The following is a 26633-nucleotide window of genomic DNA, read 5'->3' on the forward strand; positions in this document are numbered from 1 at the left end:
TCATGACACAGACTTACGACGTTGGGCTATAGAAGCTAGTCAAACTGTGGGATTCGACGGGCTTAAAGCGTCAAAGAAATGACTATGACAGTTTAAAAGGCGTCATCACATCATATCACGGAAAATTACAAAATATGACACGTACAATAGTGCAGAACAATCCAAAGATATACATGATAATGCTAATAGGTTCGTGCAAAGTGTTCGCTCATGTATAAATTCTCATGGCGCGGAGAATGTGTATAATACAGATCAGAGTGGATTCAATTTGGAATTTCATTCGGGTAGATGTCTGGCAATGCGTGGAGAGAAACAGGTCTACGCAAATGTTCAGTCTCTGTCTGCGACGACACACAGTTACACGATACAGCCAATCGCATCTGCCAATGGAAAGCTACTGTCGCCTATGCTCATCGTCTAGAAAGAACCTCAGAGAAAGTTCGGGCCACGGGTACAACAGACAATGCTTCGACCAGAAATCTTGCTGATTTGTGCATCGACATCCGGCAAAGTAACCAAAGAAATAATCAAATTATGGTTTCAGCCTGCGTACCTTCCACAAGTTGGTGACCGGAAGTTCTATTAGGCTCATGTCCGATTTCAATAAGAATCATTTGTATGACGAATATTTACTACAATTGCATATATTCGTTCCATACAATATTCGACATTACGCTACATTCTGTTAAATAGCAGCCGGCTATGGTTCAACATACAGCATGTTACCGAAAATAGTGCTTGTGCAACATATTCATGTGTTTTGGTTTAAATGCATGCTCATATGCATGTGACTATGAATTGTCTATTTTTGTCAACCTGTTCAATTGTGTTCAACATGTTGTTTAGTATCCCGCAAAGGGCGTATTTATCCCTACAACGGGCTTGTTTCAAAACAATATCAATGTTTGTATTACTACCCTATACGGCCGATTCTTACAGGAAAGGCTTGATTTCGTTTACTGCTGGGCGGCTTTAGAATTACTGATTATGAGCATTGAACTGTTCGCAATCACTAACTACTAATAGATATAACATATAAACCATTGAACAACAAGACCAGGTTTGGTATTTCTCTCTCGAGCAGGATTCTACCTGTCACCTGCAACCAGTTTTACAACACTGATTGACAGGTTGCCTCTCATACAGGCGTTCACATCTTCATATTCCCAGTTCTCCAATCTTTCGACATTGAGATAACGATGCATCTATTTACGTTTTTTGTCTCATCTTGCAAAAACGAAAAAACACGTATCACTTATGTTTTATCATTCTTTATTCTTACCTACGTTATTTGGATTCCGCGTAATAGATAAAGCTCTGTGACTGTTTTTCATCCCTGATTGGTCCATTTGCGGATGTTGTGGGTTATCCCCGTGAAAGCGCTATGTGTTATTGAAATGCTTATCGTGTCATGACAACTTGCTCGTTTACAACAGTTGGCTATCTCTTCTCGTTTTCGCGCTATTACATAAAGTATGCTATGTTGTCCCAATTTGACAGCCCTATTATACCGCCTAAATATGCATATGGGCCGCTATAAAAAATACGTGTCGCTTATTTTTTGCTGTTCTACAAACCTGTGAAGTTTGATTAAAATCGGCGTGTATCACCTGGGAAACCTTACTTGTAAGTAGATCATATTGAAACTGGAAATAGAAGTGCACTTCTACCATTATTCAATTTAATAGATTTAAGGATGGATGTATAACCATGTCATGCCAATTTAATAAAATACCAATTTAATCTGTATGTTGAAACAACACCTTTTATCAATACATACTCAATGCTCTATACGTTCAAATGTAAGGCAATGTTTTACTTGAAACGTTTTGCACATAAAATACACGCAAGTATTAATGCCACAAAATGATTTCTCACATAATCTACGCACGTGTTCAGACGGCGCTGTCCTCATTCAAATTATTATTATTATTATTAGTAGTAGTAGTAGTAGAAGAAGAAGAAGAGGAAGAAGATGTAGTCTTAATAGTAAGTAACATTTAACAAATGAATGCAATCCATTGATTTTATTTAATATAGTAATGAGCTGAGCATGGCATAAATCCAGGGGCGGATAAGGGGGACATGTCCCCCAGATCTTGAAACTAGGGACATTGTTCCCTCAATAATCTGATTTGAAATGTGTTTTTCGGGGAGAAAAGTGGTGATTTATGTCCGATTGTCATAAAGGAAAGTGAGATGAAGTTGATGTGCCCCCCCCCCCCCAGAATAAGCCTTAAATCTATCTGGCTCCCAATGTTGAAGACAACTCTGATTCCCCACAGTATTGTTTTTCAACTTCATAAACACTTTGAACATTGCTTTATAAAAAAGATTATGGGAACGGTTTTTACCCGTCTAACCCACCCCCTATTCAATGCTGAAGACAGATTTGTGTCCTTGGAGCTGAGCATCATCTATTTTGAGACGCGTTAGTGTTCAGTTAGTGATGTTTGTTTTAGACTGGTTTTGTCTTTCTCTTATCCTGTACTTAAAACAGTTGCTTTAAGAGACTCCGGTTACGTATCGCATTAGTCAGTTCTACTTGATTGATCTTGTACTGAGCTATATTTATAGTATTTTATTGCTATATCCTGAGGTCCTCTTCGTTCAAATAGGTCGGATGGATAGAGAGTTCAACAGTGAAGTATGTCAGGGGTGTCAACTGTCTTCAAGTGATCGAACTTATTTTAAAACAGGAATTTACCTATTACCAGCAGATCATTCCTACACGGAACTTTAAACATTTTCTTTGTACTCCTTTTTCATTGTCATAATATCAAGAGAAATCTTGCAGGGGGACCAAAGGTGTTTCTTGGTTTCCTTACGAAACACCCAGAAGGACCATCTGAACTTGCTCTGCATAATGAGTAACAGTGGTACAAATCTGTCTTCAACATTGGGGAGGACGAGTAAGACCGTTCCCATAATCCTTTTTGTATTTATTTATTTGAAGCGATTTTCAAAATATTTATGAAGTTGCAAAACCATGCTGTGGATGATCAGGGGAGCAGAGTTTTCTTCAACATTGAGAGGTGGACAGATTTGAGGCTTATACTGTGGGGCGACGTCAATTTCAACTCACTTTCCTTTGTGGCTATGGGACACAAATTATCATCTTCCCAAATGCACCTTTCAAATCAGATGATTAGGGGGATCAGTTCCAAGATTAGAGGGGACATGTACCCCTCATCCCCACGGGATTTGCTCCAGTGCTGAGTAAGGATCATTTCTTGCATACTGTGTTCCCCATAATGGGATCAAAATAGTTTCAATATTTAAGTTGAGAATGGTAAATTGCCGGAGAAAGTACATTTGAAGGTAAGAATGGTAAATTTAAAGGTGGTTCCAAACTTCCCCCACACTTACGTTCCTCGGAAATGCCCGTTTGACAGGCTAGGCACAATTCTGAGCCGTTTCGGAAGATAAAGTAAAACGAAAGGTAAACTTAGCTCCTCAGAGAAGATAGGATTCCAGTTGTCTGGCTATTATAAAAACTGATTATGCAGTGAGCTCTCTTGGATTTAAAATAGTATTAATATATTGTAAAACAGTTAAGACGTACTGAAGGGCAAATAAGTCAAAATGCGTTACAAACTGGAGTACAATTTATGATGCGGGTCAGGGATGTACGCACGAATTCATTTGGCTAGGGGTCTAAAGCGTTTCGGGAGAGGTCCAAATACAATTGGAGGCTAAATTATATATATTTCTAAAATTGCCCCTAAAAGTAGAACACATTTACAAAAAAGTCGGGATTTCGGGGGTGTCCGGACCCACCCCGTGCGTACGCCGCTGATGTGGGTAATATACGAGGACTGGAAAGAAATAAATGGCAACATATAAATCTTTTGTGAACCATTTATTGTATATACAATCACGAGACTATAAACATTCAACGTAATCCGCTGGAGCATTTTGCATCCGTTGCCAGATTTGGGGAAGTTGCAGGATTCCAGCAGCGGTGCTCTCTTTGTGGATGTCTGGAAAGAAGCGTCCTATAGCTCGAAGTATGGCAAAGTAATTTGAATTTTAAATTGTAATTATGCAATATTAAAAAAATAAACATATGAAAGACAAATTACTGAAGGTAGATATTATTAAGAAGAGGAAGAGAAGCTGGTTCGGACATTGGCTAAGAAGGAACTGTATCATGAGGGACGTGTTAGGTATGGTGTCTGTAAAGAGAGGGAGGGTGAGAAAGAGACTACAAACTATGGACGATATCAAAATAGAAAAATCGTACGTGAAAACTAAGAGGTTAGTGGAAGACCATGGAGCATGGAAGCCTCTCAGTTGCAGCAATTGATTTGCCAATAATGGCAGAATACCTATGGTGGCGGTGATGATGATTATGATACGCCGCTGTGTATTCTTTGCTTTACTGCCGTAGGGGAACTTACTTTCTAAATGTGCCTCGTATTATATAAATGTATAGTAACCCGACTTGTAGTTCATTACGTCGTTGCTATAGTGGTTAGCGTACGTGTCTTCAGGGTGTTAAACCCGGCTTTGGTTTCTGGCGACAGCTTATGTAGATCGAATCCCATGTTAAGCTTCAGGTATACGTTTTATGTAGCGTTAGTGCTCAAAGGGACACTAAACTTCTATTCAGGGATCCCGGGTTCAATTCTACGTATAGGTATATGTCTACATCTACGTCTCCTGTACAGCTGGAACGGAATACTAAACTCCAATCAAAATGAATGCAGTCTGGAATCGAACACACGACGTAAACTTTGTTCCGTATGTTGTAGAACTAAGCCACATATTTCAGAAGAAAAGTATCTCTATGTAATATAAGAGAGAGAGAGATAGAATTATTCTTGTTAAAACAGCAACGTGTACTTCGTTTAATAGATCAAAGGCGTCTTCTTTGTCTTTTAGAAGCGCCAATTAGTTTACCGTCTTTAACTTCCTATTTACTTTTTCTTACAACATTTCGTTAAAGAAGGAAAATGAGTTTGACGCGCGTGGAGACAGGTGCAAATGTTTAACTAACAGGTATCTGCTTAGTCTTAAAGTAACGAAGGTGTCAATTCTCAAAACACAGGTGCTAACATCACCTTTCAAGCTTCCTACGCTCATTTGCAGACATAATCAACGTGTAATTAGTTTTATCATGAAACGTGGCAACTGCCTTCCAGCTACAAACTAAAATGTCACGTTACGACACAGTTTCGTTAAAACTGTATATTCAACTGCTATGACACAGATAGCTCTATTTCAATTATTTTAACAAAGATTTAAAACATACCTACTTTTTCCTCACTAAATACTGCTCTTATTTAAATTAAACAAATATAACAAGATAAAAAATCATGTGAAAATAATTATCTATTGGAACGTGAGATAAGCCTGCTCTCTGGTCCGGCATAGCATATTTTTGAGATGTTAATAAAAGGGGCAAAATGGGTAAGAATCTTATCAATGCTTTATTTTATCATAAGATAAAGTAATGTTTGCCATTTATTTATCATAACGCACATCGAATGCTGATATCGCCCAGATATTTACCTTCACGAGTGATGCTCTTTTGTGTCAGCATTACTGCAAAAGAGCAATTGAATCAATCATACTGAAAACGGCATTTTTCAATATCTCAGTTATCTCCGGTCCGTGTTCAAATACTTTTGCTTTTCTCAACAATCTACCTTTCTCCCCCAGTGTTTACCAGTCTTCCCCTAAATTTACTTTCCTGCCCAAGCGTTACCATTCTTACCCCCACAAGTTACCTTTTTTCTCCGCTAAATTTAACATTTGCCCTCAAATTTACTATTTTTCCCCCAAGTCTACGTTTTTTCTGCTTACGACCATTCTTACTCCAAATTTATCTTTCTTCCCGAATTTAATATTCTCAGACTCAAATGTACACTCCTGTCCAAAATTATTGTCGCATGTCTATAAATATGTTGTTGTAGGAATATAATTTGATAACGAATTCGGCCGGTATTTCTTATAATGTTAGTACGTGTATAATTGGCTAGACATGTATGTGGCAAATTTCATGTCAAAAGAGCAGTAATTAAGAACAATAAAACAAAATAAATCTTTCTTGTCCATTTAGCACCATTTTGTTTTACTCACTCCAATTTTCGTATTTATAATTCTATTCCTGTGAAATTTGCCACAAATATACATTTCCCGATTATACACATAGTATCAGTATTAAAAATATCCTGCAAAATCATTCTCTAATTATATTCTTACAAGAAGACAGCTATAGATGTGCGACAATCATTTTGGACATGAGTGTACCTTTCACCTGCTTATATTTACCTTTCTTACAAGGTACATTCGCGAAGTGTCCCCTCGGGGTTCATGTAAAACTGAATTAAATGCAAAGTTCTCCATGGCTCAATGTGTATTGTACTAATTTTAGCGGCCCATATGGGTAATTTGCGTATTTATGAGCCTCCATATACCCGGAATTCAATAATACACTACTATAACGCTCGATCACAAAATTGCTTTCAGTTCCTTTAGATGTAACTAAACATGAATGTGGGCATATGGAAAACAAATTGGATCAAGTACTGCTTCTCTAACAATTTCTAACTGGAAAAGTACTGTAGGTATGAACAAACTCTCTACAACATTGGTGTCATAATCTTACAAATTTTTGAGAATGATTGTTATTACTTTCATGCTATACTATAACAAGTGAGTATTGAATTACGGACAAAATGCCTAATGTAAATCTACATACGATCAGATTTTGGTGAAGATCTACCATATCCTATTTACGTCTGTGTGTCTATATGTATGTACGTTCAGAAAACATTTCGTCAACAATAAATCGCGTAAGAGATCATACATACATACGGGGCCCTTCACAGCTTTTCAAATGGTTGGATTTGTGAAGTGCCTCACATTTAACATCCAATATCTTGCAAATGGTACAAGCTATCGTAAAATTTACTACACCAATGAATTCCCGAGAAAAGTTTGTATGAATTTGATATATCACATGCACCTATTCCCATTTGAAAAATGGAAAGTTATATTCAATATGGAAGATCCAAGATGGCGGCTGGTGTGGATAACACATGTCAGAGAAGCAGCACTTCATCCAATTTGTTTTGCATATGCCCATAATCATGTTCACTTACATCTAAAGAAACTAAAAGCAATTTTGTGACCAAGCGTTATAGTAGTGTATGAATTCCGGATATATGAAGGCCCATAAATATGCAAATTATCCGTATGGGCCGCTAAAATTACTACAATATACTTCGAGCCGCGTAGAACGTGGCATTTAAATCAATTTTAGACGAATCTCGAGGGGACACTTCGCGAATGTACCTTGTTAGACCCAAATATTCCCCGTTTTTCTTCCAAATTAAACATTCTTTCTCCAAATTTACCATTCTTCCACAAAATTTACCTCCCTTCCCAAATATGCCATTTTCAGATCCAAATATACCTTTCTCCCACTTAAATTTACATCCTTCCCTCCAAATTTAACTTTCTTTCCAAATTTAATATTTTCAGACCCAAATGTATCTTTCTTCCTCCTATATTTGTTACTCTCAAGTGAAAAATCAGAACTAGATAGGTCAACTGGCCAAAACCACTGTGAAACAACCATCGAATCAACATTCTTGAAAATTCTCTCTAACAGGATATGCATGTTCAGAATCAAAATGGCATACCCTGTGCTACCAAAACCGTAGCTGTAGGATGTGTCCAGGTGGAGCTGAGCTTCCTGTACGACCACCTTCAGCCACCCGAGAAACTTTTATTTTACTTTTTTTTTTGAATGTATTTGTTTGAATATTAAATGAACTCAAGTAAACCCCCCCCCAAATATCTCGTCAGCTGTCTTACTAAGGAAGATCACAGGATGTTACTCTGATTTCATACCGATACTATGTTCAATCGACTCTTTTTTTACATATGAAACAATTACGCAAACGCGGAAATCCTCGATCGCAAGCGTGTTTGAATTACAAGCATTAAAATTTCAAAATTGAACAGATTTTGCAGAAAATTTGAAGTAACCATTTCTTGAGATGGATGCTTCATTTTCGTATTGGAGGATTTCCTTGAGTGCCCAAAACAGTGATGAGGTCAAAACACGCAGTTTGCAAGATAAGTGCACTTATTGGGGAGGAAGAGAAGGATAATTGCGCCATACAACTTGAAGATGGACTCACCGAAGGATATTTGGGTAGTTCACATTCTAATGATGTCTTGACCCCACTACGATCAGTACTATAGTAGTGGAATGGAACTATGGACCTTTAAAGTTTATTTCTTCACATTTTCGGCACCCTATAACTACAAAACTATGTATTTCCGACCACTAGTCCATATGAACTTTTTTTTTGTCTTATTTCTAGGTGAAGAATCTATTAACAAAATAGAGTGACAAGTTTTAGTAACACCCTGTACATTCAATTTTCAGTTTATGTCCTCGTTATTTCGTATATTTAAGGTAGGTAAAGTTAGTTTATAAAATATTGCGGCCTATGTTTAGCAGAAGGGGTCCAGCTTTTTTCTCTAAAAAAATGTTACAATTATGGTAATTTCTGTTCACATTCGGTTAGTTTAGGGTAGGGTTGGTTAGTTTAAGTTAGGATAGGCTAGTTTAGGTTACGTTAGGTTAGTTTAGTTTATGTTATATTAGTGTAGGAGTCCAGCATAATTTTCCAAAAAGATGATAGAATTTCGCTTATTTCTACTAATATGACGTTAGTTTAGGTTAGTTCAGGTTAGCTTACGTTAGTTTAGGTTAGGTTAGTAAGATTTGGTTACGTTATATTACGTTTAAGTACTTGCATCACTCATTTCTCCTGTAAATTTTGTGTTTTTTACATGTTCTGGACCCCTTGTACTAAACATACCCCAATAATGCTGAATTAAGTAAATATACGCCCTATATTCCCGTATGCACAAACATATGAAATATATGATTACACAGATTTGTTCCGACTCGAGGGAAGAAGAATCAACTTGATTAATGCAATAATTGTCTTACATTATACTTGGCCTATAGAAGGAGTATTTATTCATTTGTTAAATTACATGTGTGCAGTATTTTAAAGAATGTATGAATTAACTTCTATGCGGAAAATCGTTTTTACATACAACCGCAAATTTTTGAATACTTAATCTAATAACCTTTGTTTATAAATGTTTTAGCTATCATATTTAAATATTATAACTTTCTTGAAATTTTTCTTTTGAAATTTACCAACAATCCTCTGAAATTCAAGCGTTATAACATTTGATTATAAGTATCATCTATAGGCAGCGTTAGTAACTGTAAATGTTAAGATTGTTAATGGGGAAATATAAACCAATAACTTGTTTGAGGCATAATAGCAATAATAACACCAGGGCATACCCACGGTGGTGGTCCGGACACCTCCAACAATGCGTAAATCAAAATACAGTAAAACCTGTCTTCAACGGACCCTTTATTAAACGGAAAACTGTCTTAAACGGAAATATTTCACGGTCCCATGAATTTTGGAGAACAAAACGTGTAAAAAGTCCCTTCATTAAGCGGAAACTGTGTTACGCGGACAACGGAAAGAAAAATAAACATTTAACGGAAAATTCTGAGTTCCGGACTACAGCGTTTAGAAGATGTTTAGACATTTTGTGAGACACATACATTACACTGTCTGCGATAAAATGTTAGTTCTTTTGTTAAATATTTCTGGACAGTGTTTACCTTCCCCAATCACTACTCATATTCACCCCCACAAATTGTCCTTAATCCCCGCAACTTAATCAAAAATCATACAGAATGTCGGAAAGAAGAAAACGAGATAGAGGAAGAAGAGGAATACGATACCGAGTTCGAAGAAGAGTGTAGAATAAATACATATCAAGATGCTCTCAGAAGGTTAAAGGAACTGGAAAATTTGTCTTACGGAAAAATGATTCTGATTCACTTAGTATAATTTCTCAGGCTAAAGTGTATGCGGAAAGTCAAGCAGCCAAGCAACAATGTACACAGAAAACCCTGCTTGGCTATTAGAAAAGTAAAGAAAACGTGTGCATAGTATATTTTGTATTCATTTAAACTTTTTTGTGTATTTATTCGTAGAAGAAAGAAGTACTGTAATCGAAAAATGTACGTACAGCAATATATTTTCTCAGTATGCCCCTTTATAAGCATTTATTTTTTTTTTTTAAAGAGGAAAGGTCTACCTCCACTAAGCGGAAACCTGACTTTAGCGGAAATTTTTGCAAGTCCCGCTCGATTCCGCTAAATACAGGTTTCACTGTACTTGTGTTCACTTTATTAATAAAAGCATACTTGTTTAGCAGAGAAATAATTCATATAAATTCATATAATTCATATTAATATATTCATATAATTCGTATACCTTACTCACCATTTGTACTTAGTGGCAGATCAAGGCCAGGGCCGGGGGACCTAGATCCCCCAGTTTTTTCAGTGACAAAATAATTTAAGCCACTATTTATATATTTTTGAAAGTTTATATATACCTTATGATAATCTGGGTACTGACTGGCCCCCAAGATTTTACCTTCTAGATCCACCACTGTGTGTACTATTTATTTTTCGATAAAAACAATCTAATTTTATCTTTTTTCCTGACAATATAGTACGTGTCAGTACTTAAAAATTATTATTAGGCCTATTATTATTTAGCTGTAGAATAATACCCTTTCAATAGAACATAAACATAGTGTCCTATATTATTGAACCTCCTCCAAATCTTGGACCCCTCGAAACAAAAATTTCTAGATGCGCGCCTGAATTACACCAATATTATTAGACCTAAACTGAGAAAAATATATGTGGCGTACTAAAATCGTATGTTACATTTGTAAATCCCGTAGTTCTTGGACTTAACTGAAAACGCATGTTTTATAATACTTTCTGTATAAGTGTTCCATCTGTACGTACTTTCCGTATGAAACAATATAGGCGGTCAGGATCTTACATACAAATGGAAGTATATAACATATAGCTGACGAAGGTAAAATACAATATGTACGTAATATAAGGAACACTGTTAGATATCAGACATTTTGCAAAAGCATGATATAACATCTAACGGCAGTGCCTATGTAGCATACGGATAATGTATGCTCCGTACTGATTTCTGTAGTAAGCAAGAGGATTCCGTATATTTGTACAATACACCATTGTCTGGAGAACTGATTTTTCTCAGTGTAGTATTTGAAACTTGTTCTGGCAAAATAACTAACTAACTAACTCTATGGCCTCTGGAACCCGAAGGTTCAATGCTGTTTTCACAAAAACTCTCCATTGACTTCTACCCTTAGCGAACTGGATCTAATTTCTACTTTATATGCCTATTTCTGTGAGCTCTATCTTAATATTGTAGTCCCATCTGTAACTGGGTCTTACTAATGGTCGTTTTCCGATTGGCCTTCCAGTTAGGACTTAGAAAGCGTTCCTATTTTCTTCCATTCTGGCTATATGACATATCCACCTGAGCCTCCGAGATTGTATCATCTAACAATATTTAGTAAAACGTATAAATGATGTAGTTCTTCATTCTGAAGTTTCCACCATTCCCCATTCCCGTTCCTTGTTGATCCAAATATTCGTGTGAGAATCGTGTCCTCAAATAATTTCAGTCTACGGTCTTCCCTTGAGTAAGCGACCATGTTTCACAACCATACAGAACAATAGGCATGTTTATCGTTTTATATACTTTAAACTTCAAATTCCTCGACAGAATTCTCTCGAGGTCGAGGTTCGTTGTTCTAAGCAGTTCACCGTTGAACGTCGAAAGGTGAGGAAGTGCTTTCCACCTGCGCCTGTGCTACTACGGTAAGTGACTAGCGCTTGTGTGCTTTAACAGGCATTTCTTTAGTGTGGATTGTGGTTATTGGAAAGACATGCTTTCAATTCGTAAAAATACCGTGAAATTTGAATTCGACCACTATATGCGACATATAAAACCTAGTCCGAGTGACATTCATATTTAGTTATCTTAGAACTTGAGTGACGTTTTGAACCAAGCCGTCGCTTTACAGCTGCATAATGAGGACTTTCCTTTGTATGTGAAATTTGAAAATGACATTGTATTTAATGGTGTTGACTCAGTTACCTGAAAATGTTCCCTGTGTTCAAAAAATTCAAATGGGGTACGCAGTGCTGTTCGTATTTCGAATGCTGAATTCAGTTACATTAAATTTAGGATATTTGATTTGCCTGTTGAAGTAGACAATAATTTTCTTCATGATGTGTTAAGTGAATATGGCGAAATCAAGCAAATTATTAATGAAAAATATAGTGCTACTTATAAATATGCCATTTTCAATGGGATTCGATGGGATTATGAGAAAACGAATTCCTTCAAAACTTAAAGTGATGTCATATTCTGCATGCGTTATTTATTCTAATCAACCTAAAACGCGTTTCCGATGTCTGGGGACTGATCATGTATTCTCTCAGTGTAAAGTAGCATCCCATGCTTCAACTGGACCAGATTCTAGACCGAATGAATTACAAATGACAGATTTATCCACTGGCGGATTACCGACACAACGGAAAATCAGAACACATGGTTTAGGGCATACTTCTAATCATGTTCCTTCCTCTACATCTACCAATCGTGACTCTTATCCTGCCTGCAATTGCCAATCTTAATGCCTTTCTGGCTCTCAATCCGCCGTTATGTTAAGAACCTTCCCCAGACCCTCTGTTGTTGGCTTCGAACCCAGACACTTTAGTGCATATATCAGATATTGAAACGAAGGCTGCCCTACCACTTAGTGAAAATACATATGCCATGCTACTCCAAATTACGAAGAATCAAAAATCCACTTCGCTTTCCCTTGATATTAATGATACCTCCCCTCTTTCCGAAAAACATTCGAAGCTGACTTCTAATCAACTACCTACACTTTCTTTAAGGAAGAAGAGGAAAGTGTTGTCGAAGGACAGCCGTACAGTTACACACAGTGGAAGTGAGATCGAGTCATTGACTCAGAATAGCGACGTTAAACCCAGCTTGGAAAACCACGAGACTTGGTCAGACGATAAAGAACACGTCCAAGAACAAAGCAGTCTGTTACGAAGCCAGCTTTGCTGTTTCCTTCCCCTTTTTGTGCGTGTGTGTTAGAGGTGTTTTGCGACTATCCTTTTGTTTACAACCATGGAATGGATTTCTGTGAAGCAGCGTTTTCTTTCTATCTTGTATTTAATATTATTGGTTTTTGCGGTATGTCGATTTGGAAGGAATTACGTTCCGATAATATCAGTTATGCTATGTTTTACCTCAGGTTACAATCAATATGAGGTAAATCTGCTGTGATGTCAGACACTCCCTCTTTTATTCAAACAAATGCAAGAAAATTTTGTTCTCTAAATATAAATCGAATAAAGTCTGACCGTTATAAGCAGAACCTTAAATTATTTATTCAAGAACAAAATTTTGAATACGTGTTACTACAAGAAGCCAGTTTTTCTGACTTCGGGTTTCTTCCCACATACAGTGCAATTGTAAATGTAGACACCAGTGCCCGTGGAACTGCGATCCTATTGAAAGATGGTATTGATTACTCTGAAGTGAAATCATCGGGAACGTGGTATCAGTGTTTACACTGATGGGATCTACGTGATAAATCTGTATAGTCCATCACGCAATAACAAACATGCTAAACGCGAACGTTTTTATAATGAGAACATATTATCCCTATTACCGGCAGATACTAGTTACGTTTTTGTGGATGGTGATCTAAACACGTTGGAACAACAACGAGACACAACTTCTCACTTCCTTCCTAGCATGGCATTTCAGAATTTTTTGAAATCTTTATCGCTTCGAAATATGTGGTGATTCCATTGGCAGTTCCCTAAATTCACGTACAAAAATTAGGAAATGATGTCTAGACTCGATAGGTTCTATACCACGGATATGAACATGCATAAAGTCACCAAAATTGATATTCGTGTTCCAGCCTTCACTGATCATGTTGCCCTTTACTGTACTCTAAAATTTCAGACGTATATTAGACCAACGTATGGATGAAGCTATTGGAAATTAAACACTACACTTTTACAACATTGTGATGTGCGTACAGACTTTCATATGCGTTGTACATATTGGCAAAATTAGAGGAACTATTTTTATAATATCATCCAGTGGTGGAATCGTTATGTTAAACCCAAAATAGGAAGTTTTTTCCGGTCTAAAAGTCGTGAACGAAAACAGGATATACACAATAGGCTGGAATACTATTATCGCGTTTTAAATGATTTCTGGGATCGCCCTAGTAGCCCTAGCAATCGTCAACAGATCAATCATATTAAAGCCCGCATTCTTAGTGTAAATCACAATTACTTCAGAAATATTATATCACAATGGACACGACTAATGTAATTGCCAATGATCAACGATCAACCACCTCTTTACCATTATGTGCGCAACAAAAACAGCGCCATTCTCAATATGTAAACTCTCTTCAGACAGAAGATGGTAGGCTTTTTACAGACACTCATCACATTCATCAGACTATTCTTAATTATTTTAGTGACATGTATGGAAAAATTGCCAAGGATCAGCGCACTATTAGTGAATGTTTACAAGTGTCGCTCTCTCAAATACCTGAACATTTATTTAATACAATATATGGCACCTACACAGAGAGATTTATTGTGTGCTTCAAACTTGCAAAGATCGGAAATGTACAGGACTTAATAGCATCTCTTATGAACTTTACAAGCATTATTGGGGGATTTTACAGGATATTTTATGTGAATTAAGTAATGAAATGCTCCCTGAACGTAACATACACGATAATACAGGAATAATAATACAAATTCCAAAGAAAGAGAAAGCAGTTACTGTTTATGACTATCGTCCCATCACGCTACTTAACACCGATATCAAAATATTTCAAAAAGTTCTTGATAATCGATTTAAAGCGACCTACCCTTTATTAGTGACTACCAAGCCGCCTTAAATTCGAAGTATAATGTTTTTGCAGCGCTTACTAAAATTCATGATCTCTCAGAATACTATAAGTTTAAACAGAATTCTGTTTTTCTTGTATCTGTTCATTTTAAACAGGCTTTTGACTGTCTATTTCATAACTACTTACAATGGAATTTTTTTACAGAAACGAAAGTATCCAATCTTTATAGTTGTCGAGGCGCTGAACACGAATATCACACTTAAAATTAGCTGGTAGCTCAGCGTTGCCAGTAAATGTGGAATTTATCTAAATGTGGAATTGCGGAATGTGTTATACCTCTTTCTATTCGTCGATGACCGTACTTTCTGAAAATTTAACAATTGTTCCGGTAACCGGTACCGTTGGGAAATTATATACCCATATATGCGAAAATATCCCCCCTTTTTAGAGGAAAATCCGATTTTTTATTTTTTACTGGCAACCCTGCAATAGTAAAATTATGATTTATATTTGATTAGTAACCTGTCAATATTGGGAATATTTTATGCAAATGTCGTCATGATCGAAGCGAGCCGAACTGTGAAAAAAAATTATCCCTTCTACCGAAATACCGAAATTTTCCCTACCTTTACAACATGTACATTTAAAATGTAATGTTGATTTCCGTATGCCGAACAGAACTATAGGACAATACATTCAGACAATGTAACTATCATTTCGGTAGTCTGTACTGGGGTGGGGGATTTTATGTACTGAAATATTGCACGAAAAATTTCCTTTCTGCAAAACTCCTACTATTTTCTGCCTACAGCTGGCAATCCTGCAATAAATAACTAAAAGAATGCTGGAAAAGTTATTTTAAGACTGGTAACATTATGTGCCGTCAAGAAGACTGAACTGAAAATAAATATTATCCTTTGAACTGAAATACCGCAAATTTCGCCTGTCTACTACATTTTTGGCCAAAAAATAAATTGAGCCTCGGACCTTCGTTATTGCTGCACAAAAATTAATTGTACACAAATGTATTGCCTAGGATAACTGAATGCACTCACCTTCAATGAATGCGCCGTTTCTTTGCCTTCCTCTTGTAGGTTGTGTCTGGAGCATTCCTCTGTAGCGTCCAGCAGAAGTCAGACAACATTGCAGCTGTCCACCGACCCGTGTATCGATGTTCCATGAGAGAAATATCCCTGTAAAATCTCTCGCCGTGTTCATCACTGAAAGCACCACAGTTCTCTGGGGAGACATCGAGGTGTGAGTGAAGAAAGTGCATTTTCAGTATCATGTTGCAGCCAATGTTTTGATAAGCATAAATTAATTCATCCACAAGGTCCCTGTAATTCTCGGATCTCTTATTTCCCAAGAACAATATGGTCAAATTACGGAAACAACGCCACGCATGCAGCTGATCAGGGGTTAGAATAGCCTCAAAGACAGGGTCATTTAGCAGCTGGCGTATCTGTGGACCAATGAATATTCCCTGTTTGATCTTCTCTGTACTTAATCGTGGAAACTTAATGCAAAAATATCCGAATGCTGCTTCATTCGTGTTCACTGCCTTTACAAACGCTGTCATAAGTCCCAACTTAATATGCAGTGGTGGGGAACAATTTTCTGAGGGTTCACTAGAGGTTCATTGACAATATTTTTTGAGCCAGGAATCAGAGCTGTTCTTAAAGGCCACTCCTTTTGTGGATAGTGTTTATCTCTTGCGCGAATGTCCCACTCACATATATAACAACAATACTTAGTATAACCTCCTTGCAAACCCAACAAAATCGAAATTACTTTGAAATCTCCACATACAAGCCATTCATGCTGATTGTAACTAACGACGCGTAGAACAGATTTCAATGTAGTGTACGTTTCTTTCGCTAAAGCAGCACATGCGACAGGAATGGACGGTCTTTCGTTATTATTATGTAACAGTACACCCTTCAGGCTAGTTTTGGAACCATCTATGAATAGTCTCCAGTCGTCCGGCTTGTATGAAATGTAGGTCATGAAACAAACCTTCAACATCATTGAAGAATGTAATGTCACCTTCAGTACTGAAATGTTTCTCAAGTTCTTTCTGACGGTCCCGAAAAACTGACACTCGCACTGTTTCAGCTAGAAGGTTCCACTGCTGTAGTAGTGAGGCTAACACTTCAGGTTTACACTTCGGGAGGTCTAAATCCCTAATCAAATCACTGAGTTCACGTTATGTGACTTTGTGTGTTTCGCTGGATGAAGATGGCGTATATGAAGGATCAGCAACACTGGTGGATAGATGCACTTCTTCGGCTGGATGTGTAGGATCAGCATTCTCGCTATCACTGCTTGATGTTGTTGCGCTTGGAGGAACAGGAACTGGCAGTCCTTGTCCAAGAGGCACAGGGCGAATTACAGATGGGATGTCAGGGTATTCGATATTTCTCTTCCTTTTGGTATTGATTCCTTTCTTCAAGGGCGGTGTCATACAAAAATAGCAATCAGACACCTGATTTGTGGGTTCAAGCAAAAAAGCAGGCACGCCAAACTTCGTGGAGACGTTTTATAGGCCTTCCTGCATATGGCTTTCCTCATTCATTTGCCCAGGTTGTGAAGTCAATGTATACACATGCTACAGCAAAAGTTCAAATAAATGGGCATCTCACCTCCGTTCTCAATATTAATTGTGGCGTACAACAAGGATCTCCATTATCTATGGGATTATATTGTCTTGCTGTAGACGTATTACTACGAAAACTGATGCAACTCCATGAACCTCAGTTACATGACTTTCAAGTACTCAATGTGCAAGCTTTTGCCGACGATGTGACTTTAATGGGGACGACAGCGACGCAATTTTGTTATCTCCAAGACTGTTTAAGGGACTACCAAAAAGTGAGTGGAGCTAAGATTAATTATATGAAATCAACGGTTCTGTTTTATGATGTGGATGCCCACCAGGACTACTTTCCTTTGATGGCTACTTATACTATAGCCGACAGTGTTAAAATATTGGGATTACGTTTCTCCTGTAATTGCCAGTGCTCTTACAATTTAATATAAGATCCAATCATACAACAGATTCGCTTATTAACTAGAACATAAGTATCGACGATTGAACTTATTGCAGAAAACTTGTTTCGTGAATACGTACGTTTCCTCCAAACTTTGGTATATCGCACATATATACCCGTTACCAGAATTATATGTACAAAAATTGGATTCTTTATGTGTTTTTATATGGTCAAACATGTTCTTTCGAATTAATAGAAATACTCTATATATTCCATGTTCTGCGGGTGGATTAGCTTTAGTAAATATTAGAAAAAAATGTCAAACACTGTATATGCTAACAACCTACCGCTATTACATGGACCAAACGACTCATAGGTATCTGTAGTTCCACTTTCGGGCAGAAAATATATTTCCGTATAATCCGCCTTTAATTCGTTTTTATAAATTGATCCCAGATTGTGCACGTACTCTTATTCAATACTGGGAGGGGGGTGCGGTGGCTCAGTGGTAGAGCGTTCACCTCTGGTGCTTGGGGTCCCGGGTTCGATCCCAGACCCCGCCAAGTGAACTTTGTGGTGGACAAACACCGTGCTCGTGGGTTTTCTCGGGGTTGTCCCGTTTCCTCCCACTTTCTTCATTCCACCATTTCACTCATCTCTCATCATCACCGTCTCCTTTAGCCTAACCGGCATAACCGTGGGACGTAAAACTTACAGATTTCATTTCATTTCTTATTCAATACTGAATTTACAGTGGTATTCAAGATAATCCCAGTGATTGGTCTTGCAAACAACTATATTCTGTGTTAATGAAATCAGTTTATGCGGGTACTAGTCCAATAGTATGTCAAAAATTTCCGTAGTACAATTGGCCACGTATATGGAAAAACTGCGTCGAAGTGTCTCACAGAAGATGTTAGAAGTGCACGGTACTGCCTTATTTATGACTTATTCCCTACAAATGAGAAATTATTTGCTATATCGTGTAGTGAAAGACTAGTGTTCTTTATGTGGTCAGCTTGATACTTTACTCCATCGCATCTCCTCCTGTATTTCCACAAGACAAATTTGGGATGCCTTGTGTCGGATGCTGGGACTTATTTGTCGACAGCCACCATCTACATTCTCTCCCTCCATCTTACGATTTCCAGACTATGACTGGTACCCGCAGACCAAACTCAATGCGATTAATTGGTTGAATGGACATTTTATATACTATATGTTACAATATCGTACGAAATTGTCATATTTGGATTTTATTTGGTACTTACAGTGGCGTATTTACGATTTTGTTTCGGGGGGGGGCTTTGCTAACTTTAGTCCTGGAAATGTGAACATTCAGCAAAATATTTCATTTATTTTAATACAGTAAGTAAAGTTTCGGGGGGCTTAAGTCCGGACGCCACTAGGTACTTACAAACTCGGAGATTTTATTTGCATAATGTAACTCCTCAAATAGAGACAAAAAAATTTGCAAAATTCTTACGCATTGTGCTCCTCCAACAATAATGTAATTATTTTTTTTCTCTAGTGGCTTACTTCTCATGATTTGTTGTGTTATACAATGTACTAGTCAACAACATTCATGTGCAATAAAAGTTTTTTTTAAAAAAAAAGAAAAAGTATCAAGAGCAACGGGCTAGTAATGGGAATCTCTTTTGGCGTGAGTTCAAATCCTGCCCAAGAAAAGTTTTTTTTTAAATTTTCAAAACATTTTTTCCATTAAAATAAGATGAAAATAACACTCAAAAAATGATTTATTTACTTTTGTGCAGAGAAGTAGTAGCAGTAGGAGTAGGAGTAGGAATAGTAGTAGTACTAGGAACGGTTTAGTAGCCCCGCAGATTTCGTTTTGTTCCACCTTGACCACCATGATATAAATTTTGTCACAGACTTAAAACAAGTGGTTTAGATAGAGCGTAGAAAAAAGTTTCTTCCAGGAGTATTACTCTCCAAAGTAGGTCGTTCTTGGAACATGAACTATAAGACGGGTAGAAAGTGTATACTAATAAGAGAAAATTAAAATAAGTGTGTGATTCCAATGGTGAGTAATCAATTTTCGACGATATCCGAAAAATAGAAGTTGATAAACCAGATAAACGTTATAAAAATAGCTTGTCAGTCAGTATTTACAGAATCAGTTGAAATTCTGAAATCTGTCTATCCTCGTTGTTTGTTGTATGTTGAACGGGCTTGTGTGTTTAATATGAATTGCCAGGGATAGCCACTAATTTAATATTGATAATTCTCTACTTGGCAATGGTGTTACGAGGAATCTTTTTACATTATCACCGCGATTCCTTGTTTCAGATTCTCATTAGTTTCATTGCACCGATTGTATACTTAATACTGGTAAGCGCGAGCATGAAGACGATTATTTCCACATAAGCTAATTTCCCTAATCAACTCCTTTAGTTCATTGTATATTTCTTGCTATGTCTTTAAATTATAGTAAATATCGACTGCCCTCTATTATACTCCTTAGTCTACGGATGAATTATTAAATGGTACAGAATAATTAGACTGGACTTACACAAACGAGTTCAGTTGATTTTGAGTTTAACGTCCCGTTCAGCAGCGAGGTTATATGAGACATGGACCTACCGATTAACGTGGAATCCGAACCACATGAGCTCCACCGGGAACCGAACCCGGGTCTCCCACGCCAAAGGCGCGTACGCTAACCGCTTAGCCACGAAGGAGCTCTACACAAACGAAAGTCTGCTGGTAAACAACTGGTTATCCCCATTGAATCTGCGTGTGGCAAATATATATATATATATATATATATATATATATATATATATATATATATATATATATATATATATATATATATATATATATATATATGGCAATTATTTTCACGCAGAATGCAGGTAAAAATTCTCTTCGCATTCCTTACCAAGCAAATACCAGGATGGTTGATAGCAAAATGGCCCTTTATTATTTGAGCTTATCAAACTGTAAAATGTTGTATTGGGTAAGAGTTCAGGTCTTGTGTCTATCCTAGAAGGAGTTGAGTTATTAGAACGAAACTTGCAATGTTCATGGCTCTTCAGATTACAATAAAAATGCGAAAAACTTTTACATTTACATGTACAAAAGGATTTCTGAGGGTAATGCCCCCGTATTCCCATTGTATGTGGAAATTGAAAATTTTGTTTTTCGCGTTTCTATTGTAGACTGAAGAGGTATTAATGCTGCAAGTTTCGTTCCAATCATTCAACTCCTTCTAGGTTTGACCTAAGAGACACAGCATTGGATTATATTGAGGAATATACCCTCTGCTCCCTCCAAATAGGATAATAAAAACATGTAGAAATTGTCTGTTCTCAGGACGTTACTCGAATTAAAATTTGTAAGTTTTGTCTCTTTTGGACAATTTTTCGAACCATAGGATTTTATGAAGGAATATGCCCCTCTGCTTCCTTTATATAGGAATAGAAAACAAAAGTGTATGTTCTCAATACGTTACTCGAATTAAAATTTGTAAGTTTGCCTCATTTGGACAATTTTGGACGGTCATGCACATCCCCCCCCTTTGTATTCGCAATGGGAATTTGTTATTTTTCGCAATTTTATTGTTAGCTGAAGAGATGTGAATATTGCAAATTTCCTTCCAATCGCTCAACTCCTTCTAGGCTAGACCCAAGGGCCAAACCATAAGATTTTATGGGAAATATGCATTACTCTGCTCTATCCAAATAGGAATAGAAAATATTTTTAAAAAATCTGTTTTCATGACGTTACAAAGATTGAAATGTTTAAGTTGTATTCTATTTGAACAATTTTTAGTGTAATGCCTCACATCCCACCTTTGAATGTTTATCCCTATTCCCTATTAACACTGTATGAATGTGTTAATAGTAAACGGTGCACTAGCTGGGTCCCCTTTTTGGTTACGGGTATTATTTCCTATATGCCTAGTAACGTCGCAATTTCATTCCCAAACGCAACAATAGCAACGACTTGTACCACTGAATGCGGTTCGCTTTATGATTTGTGCAATACTAAGAGAAAAATTGTGTTGGCCACTATGGACACGCATATCATGCTTACGACACAATCTTGACACGGTGGCTCCGTGGTTGCGCTTCCCGGAGGTCTAGTGGCTAGCACGTGCGTCTTTAGTGTACGGGGTTCCGGGTTCGATTCTCGGCGGGAGAGACTTTGTGATTTTAACTAAACTTACTAACTCTATGGCCTATGGAACCCGGAGGTTTAATGCCGCGTTCACAAAAGCTCTCCACTGACTTCTATTCTTAGCCTACTGCATCCAGTTTCTACTTTGTATTCCAATCTCTCCGAGATCCATCTTAATATTGTCCTCCCATCTGCGCCTAGGTCTTGCTAATGGTAGTTTTCCGATGGGTCTTCCAGTCAAGACTTTGAAAGTGTTTCTACTTTCTTCCATTCTAGCTACATGACCTGCCCACCTAAGCCTCATAGACTTGATGATCCTAACAATGGGTAAACCGTATAAATTATATAGTTCCTCGTTATGAAGTTTCCGCCATTCCCCATTCCCGTTCCTCTTGGGTCCGAATATTCTTCTCAGGATCTTGTTCTCAAATACTTTCTGTCTATGTTCTTGCCTCAGAGTAAGTGATCGTGTTTCGCAACCATACAGAACAACAGGCATGATTATCGTTTTATATATTCGACAGAATTCGCGACGACAAGAGATTTTGAACCGAATAGTAACACGAACTCCCTGCTTTTAGTCGACATTTAATTTCTTCTTGAATATGATTTTCGTCTGTTAATATCGATCCTAAATATTTGAAACTATCCACTTTATCAAAAGTATTATTTAATACTTTAACGCATCCAAAATTGGCCGTATTACGGTCCCGACGCACTTCCATGTATTTAGTTTTCTCTGCATTTACTTCTAAACCCATGTCCCTGCAAGCGTTTAATAAGATCTCTGCATTTCTTTCTATTGTTCTCATATCACCCTCTATTAAATTTATATCATGTTGTGATTTTAACTGTTTTCGATATTTCTGTGTTCGTGTCCCTGTTGTTCTAGGAGATTGGAAAAGCCAGTTAAACGAGTAAAGCACGTAAAATTAGTAATAAATAGTTCAAGTAAGTTACTGGGACACGCTCGGTGAGTCAGTTAACCTTTAAAAAAAGTGGTACAGCTTTCACCTCTGGTGCATAGGGTGCCGGGGCGGTTCAATCCCAGCTCCCGGCAAGTGACGTTTGTGGTGGACAAACATCATGTGCGTGTCATTGCTCGGGGTTCTTCTGTTTCCTCTCACTTTCTTGATTCCACCATTTCATTCATTTCTTATCACCACCGTCTAATTTAGCCTATCCGGTATTAACGTGGGACGTAAAACTCCAAGATTTCAAATCATTTTACAATCTTTGCAGTGTTGTATATTCGTTAATATACCTATTTACGAATACGTTTACGTATTTGACTGCCTTTATAAATAAGTTTCTTTCGCATTACTCTCCTTTTGCAAATAGAGATATTTAATCTTTAAACGTTAATAATCGTAGTGCCGTTTAACTTGTTTCAATAAAAGTGCTCAAGTGTTAAGTAACTTTATAAAGAGCTACGTCTACATATATAAATCATATCAACTTAATAAATGCTAATATCAAAGTGTCTTTTTCCTTCTGTCAATAAAAATGCTAACTTTATAAAACGTTATATGTATAACTCATATCAACTTAGATAACAACACACAATATGCATCAGAACTCAATTAATTGAATGACATGTTGTCCTAAGGTGGATACACTGAAATAGGAAGTGAAAGTTTCTTGTCAAGTGGTCCGATCAGCCAACGAGAATCAGGCTGTGGTTAGGCTGGGGCAGGAAAACAAAATATGCGGGAGGGAGACAGTGTTAGCAAGCGGGAAGGAGCTCTTAACCCGAAGTGCAGATCTATTTTATGCGCATTACGTCACGCTTGAGGCGAGCTTATATCATGCCATTTTTATTAAAATCTGTATCGTATGGCGGAAAACAAGGTTCAAATTTTATGCCAAAAATACCAGTTTTTCGCTGTCATTCCAAGTTAGGAATATAAAACTGGATACACAAATTACTAATAAGAAGTATGAACATGTATCTCAGCGTTTACGAAAATACCACTTCTAAGGGGGAATGGGCTGAAGTGTTTGTAATAAATTTTTCAAAATATTGTAGTTAGTTCTTAGGTTGTCTTTTGTATTTATTATTTCCTTTTTTAATAAATTTCATACCCAAGGTGACAGAAAGGGGTTTCAAATACTTTTTATGAACCTTTTTCTTCCCTTTTTGATTAAATTTCATATCCAAGGTGACAGAAAGGGGTTTCAAATACTTTTCATGAACGTTTTTCTTCCCCTTTTTGATTAAATTTCATATCCAAGGTGACAGAAAGGGGTTTCAAATACTTTTCATGAACCTTTTTCTTCCCTTTTTTGATTAAATTTCATATCCAAGGTGACAGAAAGGGGTTTCAAATACTTTTCATGAACCTTTTTCTTCCCTTTTTTGATTAAATTTCATATCCAAGGTGACAGAAAGGGGTTTCAAATACTTTTCATGAACCTTTTTCTTCCCTTTTTTGATTAAATTTCATATCCAAGGTGACAGAAAGGGGTTTCAAATACTTTTCATGAACCTTTTTCTTCCCTTTTTTGATTAAATTTCATATCCAAGGTGACAGAAAGGGGTTTCAAATACTTTTCATGAACCTTTTTCTTCCCCTTTTTAATTAAATTTCATATCCAAGGTGACAGAAAACGTTTCATATACTTTTCATGAACCTTTTTCTTCCCCTTTTTGATTAAATTTCATATCCAAGGTGACAGAAAACGTTTCATATACTTTTCATGAACCTTTTTCTTCCCCTTTTTGATTAAATTTCATATCCAAGGTGACAGAAAGCGGTTTCATATACTTTTCATGAACCTTTTTCTTCATCGTTTTGATTAAATTTTATATCCTAGGTGACAGAAAGCGGTTTCAAATACTTTTCATGAACCTTTTTCTTCCCTTTTTTGATTAAATTTCATATTCTAGGTGACAGAAAGGGGTTTCAAATACTTTTCATGAACGTTTTTCTTCCCCTATTTGATTAAATTTCATATCCAAGGTGACAGAAAGGGGTTTAAAATACTTTTCATGAACCTTTTTCTTCCCTTTTTTGATTAAATTTCATATCCAAGGTGACAGAAAGGGGTTTCAAATACTTTTCATGAACCTTTTTCTTCCCTTTTTTGATTAAATTTCATATCCAAGGTGACAGAAAGGGGTTTCAAATACTTTTCATGAACCTTTTTCTTCCCTTTTTTGATTAAATTTCATATCCAAGGTGACAGAAAGGGGTTTCAAATACTTTTCATGAACCTTTTTCTTCCCTTTTTTGATTAAATTTCATATCCAAGGTGACAGAAAGGGGTTTCAAATACTTTTCATGAACGCTTTTCTTCCTGAGCAAAGAACTAACTTACTGATAAGAGAGTTTTTTAAGTAAAAGCTGGAAAGTTATTGGCTTTCGCAATTTGCGTAGGCTGTTAAAGTGCTTCTTATTTACTTTTTTAAATAATATTCTCCTATAGGCTAATTTTGGAGATTCTGTGTTAGTGTCTTAGTATTTTAGTTTCCACAGTGATATTTTGTTGAATACACATGTGAATCCATATGTGGTTGTTACATACTGGGTTTTGGTCTAATTTAAGTAGAAGCCTTGTGTATGTCCCTGCATTTGTTGCATTGTATTGTGTTGTAAGTGTACACTAAAAAGTCAATATAAATAGAATGTCTTGCTGTCAGGTGTGCTAACTACAGCAGAAAAATTTAAAATGCAAACGTAGTTGTTGTCATAAGATAGTTAAGCGTCCCTTCCAACAGCGAGGCCATATAAGGCGTGGGCATACTGCTTAACGTGGAATCCGAATCACATGAGCTCCCACTGGGAGTCGGGTGCTGATCTTCAGCATCGAAAATGCGTATGCTAACTATATACTCACAGGGATTTCCCGTGCAAATGTATACCAGTCTTTTAAGAAAGACCTAGTTCCACAAATAAATAAATAAATCCTTCGGCTTACGTTCCACTCCTCTGCTCTATAGGCTTGAGGTAACGGATAATTAATAAAAATGAATGGTTATGAATGGTGGAATGAAGAAGTGGGAGGAAACAGAAGAACCCCAAGAGAAAACTTACAGACACTACATTGTCTACTACAAGCTTATATGGGCGCTCCCTAGTGATTAAGCGGTTAGCGTACGCGCCTTTAGTGTACTCGATTCCCGGCTTGAGTGGTACTTTAATCTGTAGGTCCTCCCTGTTGAAAAGGACGCTACACTCAAAATCATCACGGGGCCGCGGTGGCTCAGTGGTAGAGCGTTCACCTCTGGTGCTAGGGGTCCCGGGTTCGATCCCAGCCCCCGCCAAGTGAACTTTGTGGTGGACAAACACCGTGTGCGTGGGTTTTCTCGGGGTTCTCCCGTTTCCTCCCACTTCCTTCATTTCACCATTTCATTCATTACTCACCATCACCGTCTCCTTTAGCCTAACCGGCATAACCGTGGGACGTAAAACTCAAAGATTTCATTTCATTTTTTCAAAATCATCACATCACAAGTGTATATTGCCTGGGATCCAATCATTGTATCTTCCATTTTTACAAACGTGGATTGTCTACTATCGGAGGAATGGTCACTTCAACGGTTCAACTTGTACTGTGTGTTCCAACATATCAAATCAGTGAAAAGGTGTCCATATCTTGTTTGATAAATCG

Source organism: Thermobia domestica, chromosome 15, assembly GCF_964235325.1.
Source record: "Thermobia domestica chromosome 15, izTheDome1.hap1.1, whole genome shotgun sequence".
NCBI classification, from domain to species: domain Eukaryota; kingdom Metazoa; phylum Arthropoda; class Insecta; order Zygentoma; family Lepismatidae; genus Thermobia; species Thermobia domestica.